This window comes from Haliotis asinina, chromosome 5 (genome assembly GCF_037392515.1).
Source record: "Haliotis asinina isolate JCU_RB_2024 chromosome 5, JCU_Hal_asi_v2, whole genome shotgun sequence".
NCBI classification, from domain to species: domain Eukaryota; kingdom Metazoa; phylum Mollusca; class Gastropoda; order Lepetellida; family Haliotidae; genus Haliotis; species Haliotis asinina.
In genome coordinates, this window is record NC_090284.1 from 41,365,745 (window position 1) to 41,376,756 (window position 11,012).

Below are 11,012 nucleotides of genomic sequence, written 5' to 3' on the forward strand. Positions count from 1 at the left end.
CAAATCAATTTGAACCCAGTTGATATTTCAATGTCAGGGTAAATTTGTAGGCGACAATGAACGAGTAAGGGAGTTTAGTTTTACTAGTTTTTAGCGCTGTTCCATCACGGCTAGGGAAACCACATATGGGCCTCACACAATGTACCCATGAAGGGGACCTAACCCGAGTCTACAGCGCAACGAACGAACGTTGTAACCACTGACCACTGGTGTCAATGATCGTAGGTTCGAATTTAAGATTCGCCCTGGTTATTGGTTCTCCTGTACCAAACCTGTGATTTATCTCATGCCGTCAAAAGTTAGACAAGATATGATCGGGCGGGTAAAGTTCTAACGCCGACAATTTTGCAATGCATGCAACTAAAGAATGCAAGTAATGGAAATGTATAAGTTTTTAGGAGGAGAACATCCTAACCACAGGCTACTCATTCATATATCCTCATGGGAACCAAATTTAAGCTTAATGGTCCAAAAAATAAGTTCAGAGAATCGGAGGTCCACAGGCCTCAACACAGAGGTCATTATCCAAATTGAGCTAAAACCCGAGTACGATAACCTTAGCAACATTGCGTTCTGTTTGCGTCGAACAAACTGTTTTCTGCAGAATAAAGTAGAACCAGTCGTAATAAACACGGACAAAGTATCTGTGACACGGAAATAGGTTAAAATCGATAAAATAACCACACAAAAATCTGAAATAGTACCAGCCATGTTTGATGACGTTGTCAGGCTAAATGTAGACGTTCCCATGAGAATTCTGCGATGATGAGATACGATCTCCGTGTAATTGCGGCAATCAGTTATTACCAGAACGGACTATATTCCAGACATCAAGTGAAGATGCTCTATAAATGTCCGTCATGAAAACCGCTATGATTGATTTTTGTCCGAGGAGTCTAGTTCTAGAATTCATTGATAGTATATTGGTTGTTTTTGTTTAGCATGGCACTCAGCAATAATTGTTCCCCTGGACAGGGCGTGTAATATTCATGACTGGACCTAACAGTCCAAAGCGAAAGGGCATGCTGACCTGTAGTCAACCAAGTCAACCAAGTCAACCAGGCTTCATCACTATTTTTCTGTAATATAAGACGGGTCCACAGGGCCTGCTTTTGGTTGATCCTGTTGATCCAATAATATATACAAGAGAATGCATGAATATGTTAATGCGGGCAGGACGTCACAGGTCAGGAAAGGTCAATGAAAGGTGGGTGTTTTAATGCAGTCATTCGGGCGTGTAGAAACCTCGTCATTAAGCGAGAATACAAAAGTTGTAGTTGTTGTAGGTTTAAATGTTATTGCACATACTAGTTTTCCATCCAAATATAGCGTGATGAGAAATACATTATTTTGAACCATGTACACTAATGTATACAGTTTTAGTTTAACTAGACAGCGAGATGTTAGAAATGAGTGGTTCGAAATACACATGGATAGAAGCATATCTAGAAAACTGATTAAAACAACACCACGAGGGAGAGACGGAAGCAACAGAAAGGTAGAGGCTAGGAATATGTGGACATACAGAGAGAACATCTACTAGACCAAGTTTTTCACCCATCTAGCCATACTGATATGAGTTTTCACATCTCGTCAGCGGCCACCGGACCAGATTTGTATAGTGAGGTGTTGCGCATGCACCAGTGTCCTTTGAGACTGCTTATAGTTCAGTTCAAGATATGTTACCTGTGTTAGGCATGTTCTGGTCTGCTGACTCCAACAGTGAAGATCATAAAGGATTATTTACCTGTGTGTATTGCCAAATAAATTAAAACACTCATCCATCGATCTTTAATGCACAGTCACAGGTGTGCCATGAAGAAAAGAGGGTTCTCTAGGATTCTCTCCTGTACGCGTAAGACAGTATAAACTCTGCAGAAGTGCTCTTCACAAGACGAAGAGAGTGTCAGAGATTAGACTTGACCCTAAAGATATATTTAGAAAGAACAGTTGAGAATATCACGACAGATAAAGAAACCACGGGTGCCCAATAAGACAACGCGGAAGACAACGAAGAGACAGGTAACAGCTAAAATGAAAATGGTGACAACCTATAGGGGCCAGAAAACAACACATCAACCAATGAAAATATAATATATGTCAGAGATGCAAGCTGTAGTGAACTGAGCAAAAGCTGCTTTGAAACAAGCGGAAGCTGACTTGAAACGTCAACAGTATAAAAGAGAGCTTGAATCATGATAATCTAGACACTGTATTGGATCAGGATGGGAGTGACTACCTGTCTGGACTATGGGAAAAGGTTTACACAAAACGATGATCTACAGAGACATTGGAAGCAGATGCACTCTCCAAACGTACCTCCTGCTCTTGATAACATTGCCCCTCATGTAGGTAGCAACCCTCCTCAACAGAGACACTTACCTTCTTCTCCTTCTCCTTCTCCTCCTCAAGAGAGAAACCTACAGCCCCAAGAAAGACCTCCTCCTCCTCCTCGCCAAGAGCATACGTAGCAAGAACGGTTCAGGTTCCCGATTTCCTCGAATGCTCCCGTTGTGGGCCCGGTGGCTGTGGGAAGTCTGTATTTACCTCTTATGTGCTCTATCATGGCCTGATCCAACCCCAACCGACCCTCATTGTTTGGTTTTATACCCAATGGCAGTCAGTATCATGATATCATCAAGCAGCTGACTCAGGTGACCTTCATGAAAGGAATTCCTTGCGTCATCATTGACGAGGATTACTTTGGCGCTGGCCAGTGGAACGTGCTGGTCCTGGATGATTTCCTGGCCGAAACAGAGCATGACAAGCGTATCTCATGGCTGTTTACTCAAAGCCTCCCATCACAAGAATGTGTTGATCTTCCTCTTGGTACAAAATCTGGTAAAGAATCCAGAGACATTGCTTTGAACGCGCATTAAATCAGCCCTTTTATCCCCCCCCCCCCCCCCCCAAAAAAAAAAAAAAAAAAAAAAATAAATAAATAATAATAATAAAAATAAACAGCAAATCAAACTCTTTGCCTGGAGATCACTTTATGTCAATGTATGAAAAAGCTGCTGAAACATCCTATGGACAACTCACCATTGATCTAAAACCTACTACCAAAGATAAGAAGCGACCACAGGTCCATCTTATAAAATGGGCGAGTCAAAGCTCAGTCTGGACCAGATCTGCCTAGGGACCAGTTGACTGCAACAGAATCTCTGGATAGTCATCCGACTCAAGAAGAGACACTGCCTCAAAATCAACTCACTCAAGTTGAAACCGGCTCGGACACGAGTAGTGACGGGTCCTAACTGTGGTTACTTGAAATGGGACCCCCTGCAGTGAAATCGTTAACAGACATCAAACGTCAGTTCATTTGATAGATCAAACCCATAAGTCAAAATGAACGAGATCGCCTAGTCTGTTCTTAAGGTGTGTTTACCTAAAACAAACAGTTTACGTACGACAGTGATTCTAAATACTGGCTGCTCAAATATTTTCAAACTGAATACAGAAAAGGTGTTCATGTCTAAGTAAATAATCTATCCCTCTATGTGTATTTCGAACCATTTATTTAAAACATCTCATTGTCTAGTTAAACTGAAATTAGTGTACATTAGTGTAGTTCGACGCGATGTCATATCTTGTTAGGCCATTTAAAATTTAAAAAAAGAACATGCAGTTGGCAAAATAGAAACTTTTTGTCATCAATTTACGTTTTCAACTTATCATCTGAGGCTCCACACGCTACATGATTACATCACAGACAACCTGACAAATGGTAACCTACGTTCCACCTTCCATGTATTATCGGTACACTTATATGTTATGATGATTCACTGTTATTACTATTGACTGTTGGTTTATTGATATACGTACATGATCTGTTTTTACTTTCACTTAATTTTCACGTTTTGTTTGTTTGGTCCAGTTAACCGGACGTCTCGCTATCCTGACGATTTTCGACTGAAACCAAAACGTCCGGATAAACGGGGTTCGACTGTACATGGTTCAAAATCATCTCTCATCGCGCGATATTTGGATGGAAAAAACCAGGATGAAATAACATTTAAACCTACAACAACTATCCATTACTTTCATGGTGTTATACATGTTCAGGGCACGTTCTATATGAGAAGCTTTTCAACTACATTTTACATGACTCGGACATTCCGTCTCATAAACCCGGTGTTAACACAACCCGTCTCTATTCTGGTTTCTATTTGAAACGACGGAGTCACTTGAGTTGTTAAGCATGCTCAATTCAAACTGGGCTGACGGGTACTGCGTGCCTGTCTGTAAAGGGTAGCTCTGTACACATAGCTCTGTCCATGACACCTTGCTTTTGTTTTCTCGCTTAAAGACGAGTTTTCTACACCTACTGCGTGACTGCATTAAAACACCCACCTTTCACTGACCTTTGCTGACCTGTGACGTCCTGACTACATTTACATATCCATGCATTCTCGTGCATACATTATGGGATCAACTGGATCAACCAAAAGCAGGTCCAGAGGACCCGTCATATACTACTACTGTAGGTCGCCACTTGCCGTGACCTTGTCTCTCGAGGAATACCATAGAACCTCTATCATATTGATACTAGGATCAGATAAATGTGTGTTTTGAGAAAGGAATATACCCAACTATACACGACATTTATAGGATATTACACGAGCTTCCCCTTTCATATCAAGTTTATGTCCCGAGTGAAATAATTTTGGTTTGAGCTAAAGCTCGTGACAAACCAAAGTTTGAGCTAAAGCTCGTGACAAACCAAAATTATTTCACTCGGGACATAAACTTGATATGAAAGGGGAACGCGTTTTGTATCCTATTTATTACCCACGTTCTACAAAGTGAAAATATCGTTAAAATAAAGCAATATTTTGCTTTCCTATATAGAACCATGTAACGCGGAATAATATACATATGGAAATTAATTAAGCAACACCAAATTCAAAGACACATAAAAACTTAACAAAGTTTAACGAAGTAATTTTGATGATTGATTATTCAATTTTGATGTATTGACATACAGCATGAGCTTTTCATGGGTTGATATGACGCGCGTGAAGCTTGCACAGCGCACGTGCATTGCTTTAACCTCAACTTTCGAAAAATGCACTTTTTCCCTGGGGTGTTTACAAGCGCAGGTTGTCGATTGCATTCGGTTTTTCATTCATTTCAATGTCATGGCACGTAGGAAATTATCAGAGGCCACTCGTTGGCAAATAATCGGCATGAGGAATGCTGGTATGTCTCTAAGACAAATCGGGACTCAAATCGGACGACATCATTCCATAATTTCAAAACTTTTGAAAAAATACCGGGCCACTAATGAAGTTAAAGACCTGCCTAGACCAGGAAGACCCAGGAAGACCACAGTCCGGGAGGACAGAGCTTTACTGAGACTTGTACGGCGCAGGTCCTTCGACTCGAGCTCTCGGTTGAGACAGGAGTGGCTTCCAGGGAGACCCATCTCGAACAGGACTGTTCGGAATCGTCTGAAAGCTGCAGGATACCGGGCAAGGAGGCCAATCAAGCGACCCAGACTGTCTCCAGCCCATAAGGCAGCCCGACTGGCCTGGTGTAATGACCGTTTGCACTGGAACATTGCCTCTTGGAGGAAGGTCCATTTCTCAGATGAGAGCCGGTTCTTGCTGCACATGGTGGACGGTCGTACTCGGGTCTGGAGGCAGAGGAACACAGCAATGGCTCCACGGAACATCCAGGAGACTGTGGCCTTTGGGGGAGGTTCCGTTATGGTATGGGGGTGCATTTCCATGAACTGCAAGTTGGATATCATTACCATCCGTGGCAACCTTAACGGTGTTCGTTACCAACAGGAGGTTCTTGACAGGGCTGTGGTACCTCATTTTGAGAACCATCCTCTGGCAACGAGACCCATATTTATGGACGACAATGCTAGACCTCACAGGGCGCATGCTGTAAATGATTTTTTGCGGCAAAATGCAATTGACAGAATTCCATGGCCTGCCATGAGCCCTGACCTCAACCCCATTGAACATTTGTGGGACTTTATTGGCCGTCGTGTGAGGCAGAGAGACCCACCAGTCCATAATCTCAACGAATTGACGGCTGCCCTGCATGAGGAGTGGAACAGGATCCCCCAGAATCAGATCCGGAGACTCATCCAAGGAATGAGGAGGCGTCTGGAATCGGTGGTGCGTGCGCAGGGAGGACACACTAGATATTGATGAAAGTCGGTGTGCAGACTCTCAGATGACTGTTCTTTCTTTCCATGTGACATTTGTGTTAATACACCTGACAACAACGTCTGTGGATGAATAGTAAATTGTGTCCATTTTTTCATGAATTTAAGACAGTTTTAAGAATTTGGATTTCGTTGCAATAAAGCAAAGTCTTGATACTTTTTCCCTTTAAGTTGTTTGTCAGAGATCGTCTGTTGAATAAAAAAGTGTCAAACTATATCAACCCGGCATAGTTTGATTGTCAGAACACTTCAAAGTTGCTCCAATAGAAAAAATTGGGGTGTTGCTTGATTAATTTCCAGGTGTATATATCATATTGGTGATTGGAATGTCAACCGCTACACTCCAGGAAAACGTACGCTGCGTCCTAATGAAAATTTAATTCTTTTCAGTTGAGGATTTGTTTTCAAAAGCAGTAACGTAATTCATCAAAACAATTGTGAAGTGTAAATATTTTGAACTACGTGACCTAAATCTTGCCTGAACGTCACTCGGCCATCACTGTCGGTCTAGTCGTCATGTTGAGAAGTGTTCCCTAAGAAGAAGATTCTAGGGAGCATTTAATTAGGAGCAGCAAACTCAACAGCAAAGATGAATGTGAATAACAGGGAACTGTATGTCTCAAATAGTTGAGCTTAATGTTCTTCATCGGAGGACGAGTTGCTGTAAATAATTCGGCGACGCTTTGCGCAGGATGCCAGTGACGCTTTCTCATCTCGGCTTGGGATTCCCACTTGTCGAGATTCGATGTTTATGTTGAAGACCGAAAATTAGGTCTGAAAACACAGCCTACAACCTCGAACGAAGACGATTTCAAGCCTGTTCAGATTCTGGGAAGTGTTTTTGACCCCTACATAAGAAACCACGAGAGGCATGGCGGTGACTATATGTTTGTGCGGGAGGACACGAATGGATGCGGCTGACAGTGGCAGTGATAGAGATACAAGAGCGCCGTTCGTCTTTTGATGTTGTGTGTTACTGTGCAGTCCTGACAACATACACGCAGAAGGTTTTCAATCTCTTGATAACATTCACAGCTCTTCCAACCAATTGTCAGTCAATTTTGACGAAGTCAATAGCTTTTACGGGCGGCGCCATATTTGTTTACACTCGTGAGAGGCCTACTAGACGTATTTATTTACGAATTTTTATAGATTGTTTTATTTTCGCTTTTATTACAGAAACTTAAGTTATCATAGAATTGAAAATAATGTTAGTAACCACACTAACTGAAATAAATTTTATCTAATTCCATAGAAGTGTTTTCGTTTTACATGCTCTCAGGTGTGAAAACCTGAATGAAAATCATGAATGGAATGAGTGATGAAAGTAGTACCAGCAATGTCAAAGTTCACGCATTAGCCAATCAAATCACTCGAAGGTGTTATGACACACCTTTACGAAGTACCACGTGGGTAATAAAGCACATTATTACACTGATCGATGGCAGTCATTAGGGGAGATAATCAACTCAAACCATTTCAGAGCTTAGCCTCATGGGAAATCATCGTCGTTGATGCGGAAAACAGGAACTGACTTCTCAACAGCAAATTAACACTAGATGTAGTTTGTAGGTGTTGATGAGGAAGGGAATTCTTCCAGGATGTCTATGACCTTATGGGATCTTGATCCACTGTAGAACACAGACCAAAGATATTTTAAGGTCCCCCATTTTGCTGTACCAGAATTCATGGGTTTCACCAAATACAGCCACTAATAAATCGCTAATTCTGCTCTATTTCGAGATTTGGTCTCACTTTGAACTAACACGTTGGATGTGCCGGAAATTTTGTTCAAACGGCATCAAATACAACTCACTCTCTGCTAAACACGCTTCTGGGTTTTGAGCTACAGAAGAAATTAGACTTGGAAACATCAAAGAAGCATTCCCTTAAATCCAACCCCATCATGTCTCAAAAAACATTTCGATCTGACAATCCACATTTTGCACCACAGACGAAAACAGACATGGAAACATCAAAGAGGCTCTCACTCCCAACCTGTCTCAAGATACCGTTAGTTCTTACAAACTGCGGAATATGATCACTGAGTATCTGGAATTCTTTGCTCATCGACGCCATTTTGTGTGTATGATATGTGACGCTGGACGATGCAGATTACCCCCAAGAAACACGAGGATTCCTTGATTGTGTACATGATACAAAAATATTTCTGAAATTCCACCGGAAAATAGCATCAAGGCTCTTTCCATTACAGTTCTCAGCACAGGATACTAGTCTCACAAGACACCCATTGTAAGTGACATTCTTGCACCAGTTTTGAAGTGGCCAAGAGGCTGATACGTCTCTACATGAAGCATAATCAACAGTTTGGATGATGGGTAAATAAGAGGGTTACGTACAATGCCATTTGAACCCTTTTAGTTGTATCGTTTCATATTGGAAAGCCGCAGCTGGGTCTGAGCACTTGTTCCAGCCAAGTTTGAGATAGGATGGTTAACTGCATGTCGCTATATCCCGCCTGAATGGAATTGTCGCTCATGGCTTCGTCGAGACTGGAATTTACATGTACCTCGGATATTTCTGACAGCAGGATAAAACAGGCAAATATACCCGAGACACATAAAATCCAAACACCCTTTGCCTCTAAGCAATATTATACATCTAAACCTCCAAATTATACCGCATGCCAGAATCTAAGCACTATATGCTTATACTTACCAATTATTATATTTCTTGAGGATAGTACCTTTTGTAATTGAGTTCAACAAATGTCATATCCTTGCTTGTTAGGAACGTATTTACTCGAGGGGATAACTTGTAGGTGGGTTTTACGTGGTTTAACTTTGTCATATCATGGCATATCAGCTTCTTGTGGGAGAAAAGCTAGAATAAATTGTGTACACCAGAGTGGAGATGACAAATCAAAGCCTTTAAGGTAATATTCGGGCGAATATCACTCAAGGGTAGAACATCTCGGGGATCATTAAAAGCCACATCAAAACATAATTACAATATATGGACATCGGACAAGTGACGTATCTAAAGACACCATTGCTTCATCAAAGACGGCCCACAGCTGAACTTCAAGCAAAGAGACACGACATACTGGGTCATACCAACCTAACCGAACGAGGGCGTTTTAAAGATCAGTAATTCTGTGCGTTGCCATAAAAAACATGAGATAACAAAAGGCAGATTTCTTCTGTATTAATTCAGGCGAATGCATGGCGCTTAACTTTGTGTCGTGGAGACCTGTATTGCGGAAATCTGACTATGCTAATGAGTGACTGAAGGCAAGAGGAGTGAACAATGCACTCCTTTCAAGATGACATGCGGGGTTGCAGAGGTTTACCACTCCTTTCAAGTTGCTTTGTTCGATGTTGTTCTGTGGACATGTTCAGTATGGCTCTTTCGTTTAGAGGTTGTCCAAATTATGTGCACATCAAGAAGGTAGTTAAGTTAGTGAGTGAGCGAGTTCTACGTCGTTTTTAGCAATGTTCCATCAAAATCACAGCGGGGGACACCAGACATGGGCTTCACACATTGTACAAATGTGGGGAATCGAACCCGGGTCTTCGTCGTGACAAGCGAACTAGGCTACCGCTCTACCCCCGAAGATAGCTCTTTTCAGCACAGTTGCTCAAAGGTTATTCAAACAAGGTTACAACATTCAGGTTCTCAGTACAACTTTCAGAAGCTTCTATGGTGGAGATGTGGAGGCCATATCCAAATATGATGCATCAGTGACATGTCCGATGCAATTCCTTATTTTTACTTGTACCATTCGTTCCGGAATTATTCCAAGTGAACAACTGGCTTGACTTTGCATTCGTTTACCACAGATGCCACTGGTTGGGCAGGTTATGCACACCTTTTCGCGAACGCCTGTTACAACCAGTATTTCAGAATGATTCATAAACATTTACACTGTCATCACGGTGACAATCACTAGATTGTCTGGACCAGACTCGATTCTTTTCACAAGCACCATTTCAGCTGTAATACTGCTTAAGCAAATACATACTAATTATATAGTCAAAATTGTACAAAACATGTTATCGGTTCCCAACTGGATCACTGGATTGTCTGGTCCAGACTCGATTATTTACGGACAGCCACCATATAGCTGGAATATTGCCGCGTAAAACTAAACTCAATCACTCACTAGTCGCTTCTTATGTCAAGCATGGGCTACTGAAGATCAATTCAAACCTGGATCTTCACAGGTCATGAGAGGTGAATATTGTCATCATTGCCTATATGACAGCCTCTGAATTTGTATTGCCACTATTTTTGCAATATGTATTGCCACTATTTTGGCAATTTGTATTGTCACTAATTTTGCGATGCGTTTGAGAAGAATTTGTATTGATTTGTTAACTTAGTGAATCTTGGAACACAATTGTTAATTGCATCAGGTTTCTTTGTTTTAACACTGCGTTGCTGTAGTTCTGATTCCCGGTTAACTACTTTTAAAAGAAAGTAGGGGATCTTCATTTTCTTTTATTTACGACTAAATATATTTATGAGATTTATCGGAGTCAATCATTGTTGATCTGATATTATTGAATGTTTTGAGAGTGCATCACCATTTGCACTTCCATACAAAATGTTATTTGGAATGTAGTCGCTATTGAAAGATGGTTGGTGTATAGCATGTAATTAGCATGTATACGCGTTTTTCATTTTAACACAAACGACTAGACACACTAACAAATGTGTGATGCAAGATGAGTGTCAAAATTAATGTCCTAAGTGATTTCTCGACCTTCTTGAAAAAACGTCAAAATCAAGAACGGGGCACCGTGCGCGTGTATGGGGGCTACTGTGTTGTGCACGTGCATATCATGCGTTGTGTTTAGGGTGG